This window comes from Chenopodium quinoa, unplaced genomic scaffold, assembly GCF_001683475.1.
Source record: "Chenopodium quinoa cultivar QQ74 unplaced genomic scaffold, ASM168347v1, whole genome shotgun sequence".
Lineage (NCBI taxonomy): Eukaryota > Viridiplantae > Streptophyta > Magnoliopsida > Caryophyllales > Amaranthaceae > Chenopodium > Chenopodium quinoa.
In genome coordinates, this window is record NW_018745000.1 from 1,467,411 (window position 1) to 1,474,649 (window position 7,239).

The window sequence follows — 7,239 nt, forward strand, 5'->3', positions numbered from 1 at the left end:
CCCTAAAATTTTTCTTTGCCAATCCTATACCTTTTATAATCAGAGGATGGTGCAGTCAAATTACAAAGCTCAACATTTGTGTACAAAGAAAATACATAGCAAAGCTAATTTATAGTCCAAATTCAGCTATTGAGTTGCATCATAGAATAGGGGTATCAGCAAACTTGTAAGTCAACTTTGCCAGGACCTCCGGATCTCGTTCTCGACTGACCTCATTAACTGGAATTGCTTCTGAAATTCTTTTCAGATCATCTGTACTTAGCTTTGCTTCTGAGTTTGGTAGTTCCTGAAAGAAATCAATGTATAAATTCACCGTTTCATTTACCATGTCCATAAAATTTTTGCAAATAATTAAAGGTTTCATGAGCGGATTTCTCTACACGTCTTATAGAATTATAGAGCAACTTTTGTCATGTTTGTGGTTATGCAAAGTTGGTATCTGATGAACTCGTTAAACACCTGTCTCTAATTTATGTTATACTACAACAGAGTAAGCCAATGTACCTGGGATTGGCACTAGGTCATCTCCCTGATGAAATAACCAAGCTAAAGCTAGCTGTGCAGGGCAACATGAATGCTTGTTGATAAAGTAGCAAGGCGGTTATACAGTAATTCATTCTTTTCTAGATTCTCACAAATGAACCTCGGGTTTGCATTCTATGTTCAACATATATCATTATTAGTCAGTACTACAGCATCAGTATAAAAATCTGACAGCATAGAAATCCTTATATCAATAGTCAGTACTACAGCATGAGTATAAAAATTTGTCAGCATAGAAATCCTTAATGAAGTACTTTATAGTAAAAGAAATTATTCTTACCACAGACATAAAATTTTGTATAATAACTTAAAATGTATAGTTTTGGATAGAAAGACGGATTACCTATCAGTTATTTTGTCAAGTTCATTTGCACCGCAAAGAAAGTTTAACATACACCCAATTAGGTTATATCTTATATGAGTAGTTAGGTTCCTCAATCCTCATATCTTATATCTTCGAGGATAAAGTTAATATATTTTGTATAATTTAAAAAGCCTTGGATTTACATACCAAAAAGCTTTCTGAATGTAAACTCTCGACTACGGCCTTTCCTGCGAAAAATCCACGTCCAAGAGGGCTATATATGTAACTACACTAATTCCAAGCTCCCTGGATTTCAAGATAAGTGATGCATTATTGTAAATCCTCTACTCTACTACCAACCTAGATAGGATTATTCTACTGATGTGTCAAATTATGAATGGTCAATTTTTGATCCATTTTTAAAAGCCTAAATGTATTATATATGTATTTTTTTTTAACAATACGTAATTTGTTATGAAATATATGTGGATGTCTATATATTCTGTACTCTCCGGAACATTCTAGGGTTTATTATTCTCAAAACAAAACCCTAGCATTGTATCTGTATATATATATGTATATCCCTACTCTATAGAATAGACACACAGATTAATTCTCTCTAATCTCTTATGTTTTTCCTTATTTCACAACACGTTATCAGCACCAGCTCTAACCAAATCAACCATAATTACTGAGGAGACGAACAAAGGAGTTAAATAGTAACTGCACGAGTATTCCTAAATATACACCTCCCCTCAATCAAATTGTAATCCTTATCATACATTCATTCAGGTATCCCTATATCTTTTTCACCTTACTTTTATTGATTTTATCATATTGTTATTATCCTACTTGAATTAAATTAATCAGAGGTGTTATACCTTTTGGAAATTCGGAATCGCATTATATCTAAACAGAATGTTGGAATTTTGCAATTATATTTAGAGTGGGCTTGAAATATAATTGGGTGTATTGACCTGGATGAGTTTGAGACCTTAATTATAATTTGTTGTTCCATGTGAAAAGTCCTACGAGTAGGAACTGGAGTATAGGCAAGCCTTGATAAGTGTTAAATAATTAACTTAAATGAAATAGTCCACCAGTTAATTTTAATTTTTATTTTTATTTTTTAATCCATGGATAACTAGTGTATGTAGATGATTTTGTGTTCAAGTTAGCATGAATCAATCTTATTTTCATGACTACCTATGAATTTCATGAAATACTCCATATTGATTTATCCAATTGATTACGCTTAATTTATTAAATCAGCATAATCTTTAAACATGTGATTATCTATATTGAACTGATTATTTGTGCGAGATCCGATTTTATTATCTAACATTTTACTTTTAGCTAAGTCGGATGTGAACACCTATTTTCTCTCTCTAAGTTGAGAGCATCTCTCACTAAAAGTGAGTTCTTCCTAGCCCAGCTAGAGTTCTTTAGCTAAGTAGTGTTCCTGCTTAATTTTATTTTTCAATCTTCCCTCTAAGATTTCTGTTTGAATATTTTCTTCTTGATTTTGCTGGGGATTATATCCGTTTCTTTTTTTTTTTATAAGAAAAGACCTTCAACTTTGTCTTCTTTGTGTTTTTTTGATTCCCAAGCCAGGTTTCAACTCCCAACAAAAGTTTTGTCTTGGTTTAGTATATTCTCCTCGGCTTCCAGAAAAGGGTCATACCTTTAATTAGCATCCTCTTCTCTTAGTTTTCTGAGCGCAGCCTTTAGTACATGCAGCCAATACATGAACAACTGATAGTGTTCTTGGCATTCATTGGTGCAGTTTCTAGCTAGAGGCGGCTAAGGGGTAGGATATTAAATTGGGACAGGTCTTGTTTCCCATGCTTGCTCTGCTACATTTTTCAAGCACTCTAGTCCTGCTATAAAAGTGAAGGCATTTTCAGATTTATTCCCATCACAAATTCTCTTAACATTCTTTCTCTTTGTCTTCTTCTCTGCTCTATAATCACTTTTGAAATCTCCTCTGTCCTTACTGCCTTCTTCTTCTTTTAATGAATAACAACAGAAATACCACAAATGCTCATAATGAGCGTGATAATCTAGATCTATGGGGGAGACCCCTTATACCTCCCCCACCAGATTTTGATCTGGATGATTGCATTATCAATTTCAATTCGTGTGTTATAGGGGTCTTCATAGGACCTCACCCTCCTCCTGAGGAATTCGTACAACACATAGTCAATTCAAGGTGGATTCGGAATGGGGAAATTCGAGTGCATAAGTCGGGAAGCTACTTCTTGTTTGAATGTCGAAGTGAGCTTGATCTTGCTAGCTTGAATCAAACCAACACAGCAGTTATTGACGGAAGAATTATAAATTTCAGGAGGTACCAAAGGGACTTTGTTCCCCAACAAATGATCTTTACGCTCACAAGGCTATGGGTGAGAGTACATGGGCTTCCTCTTGCTTATATCACTATGGGATGGGCGAGACAAATATTGAGGCATGTTGGCTATATTGAAGTAATCGATCAGACAGAGGCTCTTTTGCCGATTAATGCAGAGCTTAGAGCCTGCGTTTTAGTGGTTCTTGCCTATTTTTGTTGAATCACTAAACCTGAAGTGTAGATTGTAAGATCGGTTCCAATATATGTGATATGTATATGGCAAGATAGTGCAGCTGATATAAAACCATAATATATGAAATACCGTAGATAGAAGTGGTATATATAGATATCTGAGAATTATAATAGATGACCTATGATATGAAAAAAAAAAGTTTTAATGGTACCAATTCAATTGGAGATGTATTCAGATATCATAGTAGATTAGCATGCAAACTTTTATCTTACTGAATTTTATAATACCGGTATACTGTGGAACCGATAAATAATATGCATATGCATTATAGAATGGACCAGTGAATAAGAGATCTGAAATACATATGTCCATTTTAATATCGACATAATGATAATAATTAAAAGTTTATCATGGACCAGAAGTCCAATGAAATATGGATTTTAAAATCCACACTGACAGATTATTCATTGTATATTTTGTTTAATGTCTTATCATGATTCCTATATCTCATATTGCATGCATTAGCTAGTTTCTATATAATGTTCGTGGTATATGTAATTGTTCATTATATACATAGAATACATATTTACAACTTTAATGGAAAATTAAAAAAGACAAATTTATATTCCAATGGGATTATAATTATGATGAAATTTTATATGACATTGATCTAATATTATTTATGAATCATGTAAGAAAAGTTCCCGAAGAACTTATATACAACATATTTATAGCCCTACAAATTTTATATGTGAACATTGCAATTATTATCAAACTCATGACAAGGCAATATGACTATATCATCGATATCTCAACCTGAAGTTTGAGTATGTGAGATTCAACAAGTCTTTGTATTCATTGGCGAAATCTCATGTAAAACATGAAATGTCTAATTAAAGAATAAAGTTGAAATACTATTAAGAATAATATTCTTGTGGTCCAGAAGAGCCATGAGCAAAATATGTAATTAGTTTAATTTCTTAATTCAAATGATACTGGAAAATGAAATATATATGATGATATCAAGTGAATCCATGATATTATGTTTGGATAATGTGATCAATTATTGATCATTATTTTGTAGTATATATGACATTCAGAAGAAGGCATACATCTAATTGTTATGATAATTCAAAACAAAACTATCGAATGAAATAGTGGTAAACACATGTATTATTTTCACAAGTATGAAGAAATGAAGACGTCTCAATAAATCCATGTGAAGATTTGAAGATTAAAGTTCAATTTGAAAGGATCAATCATAAAAAAATGGTGTTCTACTACATGGAATAAGTTACCCAACCATATCACGTCGGATTTATTGCACTTGAACATTTCACGTTAGTACGTTATGTATTCATCAGGGGGAGAAAATACACGTTGCACTCTTTTTCCCTTAACCATGATTTTATCTTACAATGGGTTTTCCTGGTAAGGTTTTTAACGAGGCATCATTTTAAGTGTATTACAAAGAATGTTGTACTCTTTTTCCTTCATTAGGTTTTTATTACACAGGGTTTTTCCTAATGAAGTTCTAATGAGGCACAATCTTCGATAATAGATATCCAAGGGGGAGTGTTATACAATATATGTGGATGTCTATATACTTTGTACTCTCCGGAACATTCTAAATCTAGGGTTTATTATTCTAAAACAAACCCTAGCATTGTATCTATATATATATATATATATATATATATGTATATCCCTACTCTATAGAATAAACACACAGATTAATTCTCTCTTAATCTCTCATGTTTCTCCTTAACATAATTATAATTTTTCAATTAAATTTTTATCTTTTTAAGATCATTTTCAAAAAATTAAATTATAATTAAAGTTTAGAAAATAAAAATTCATCATTCTTCAATAATGTTCTTCATTCATGTTCAACAATATTTTTCATTCATGTCATATATTAACAACCCATTTCCAAAATCATTGTTATTTGTGAAAGTATACTCAAATCCGGCCTAAAATCCTCATTAAAATTCATAAATGAATTGTTTTATAGAGTTTTGCTTTTTTTTATTTTTAGTTTTGATGTTTAGGTTTTGCGCATTAAAAAATCTCAACAACAATCTCATTTTTAAGTATTTGTTAAAGAAGAATTATATGCATAGGTGTTTTGCAATATCATAGTGGTCGGCGACATAGTGATATAGGTTGAATGATTGGCGTTCTTCCAACTGCATAATTGGAGAAGACTACTATTTTCTTTTTGTTTTCGAGTCCCATCGATCGACACAAATTAATTAATTTTTTGCAAACTTGTTTGTGGATTAGGTAGTGACCTAAACTACTTTTGGTCATTACATATAAGAATTATATGCTTTGTTTATATTTAAGGCATTTACCTATTTATACTTTGTGCGTGACCTCATAATTATTTACAAAACCGTAGCATAGATGGCTACTAATCAACAATCAGGGGGTGAAAGGCATAAAGTAGGAAAGAATATCTACAGTCAACTAATTTACAATTATACAACTCATAGGCTATAAACTAGGAAGGAAAATAATACACCAAATTAATTCACATTTACAAAGATATATAAAATATATTTAGCATACAATATATTTAACACATCCAAACATAAATCATAATGGTTTATTGACGGAAGGTATATCAATTATTATAATTACCGAAATTTATCCTATTATTAAATATTAGTTATAATCTTATATTTTTATTTTATAATAACCAAAATTATCCTTATTTAATATATTAGTTGTTTTCCATTCAAAAAAAATATATTAATTATTACCCTATAATTAGGTTAATATTGTAATTAACAAAATTTATCCTATTTAAATTATGTTTCATATTTTTGAGAACGAATAAAAATAGAATGTTTAATTTATGATGAAATTTATATTGTGATATAATTGTATCGATAAAAAAGATAATAATAATAATACTAATAATAATAATATAATAATAATAATATAATAATAATAATAATAATAATAATATAATAATAATATAATAATAGTAATAATAATAATAATAGTAATAATAATAATATCACTATTCTAACTAAATAGGAGAAACAAATTAATACTAGACTATAGTCATTACCTAATATAATAATTTTTATTTCATTTTCTTACTTTATATAAGGTGGTTGAATATTTGTTTTAAAAATGAAAAGAAAATTATGTAGCTTACTTACATTGTATAACACGCTTCCATATTTATATATTTGTACTCCAGGTAATTAATGACCTAAACATTTATAAGTCATAACATTTTTATTTAATGTTATTTAATTAGTGTATCCTCTTTCTTAAAGTATCATTTGAAAGTCTAATAGATGTTAGTTTATCAATTTATAAATGAAAATGTTATCATCTTAAATTCATAGTTGTAACACTTTCCTAAAATAGAAATATCACAATAGTTAAAACACACTATAAAAGGAATGTTTGGGGGATTTTTCTATGTGACTTGCCACAACGTGTGGCTAAGTTTACTCGAGTTACTCGGTCATGGGTGACTCGAGTTAGTCCTGACCGAGTAACCCTTCAAGTAACCCCTAACCGAGTAACCCTTACCAAACCCCTCAAGTAACCCCTGACCGAATATTCCCTCGAGTAACCCCTAATCGAGTAACCCCTCAGGTAACCTATGACCAAGTAACTCATGACCAACCTCTCAAGTAACCCTTGATTGAGTAACCCCTAATCGAACCCCTCAAGTAACCCTTGATTGAGTAACCCCAAACTAAACCCCTCAAGTAACTTATGACCGAGTAACTCGAGTAACCCCTAACCGAGTAACTTGAGTAACACTGGCCACATGGTGTGGCTAGCCACATATAAAAATTTATGTTCAAATTAAAGAAT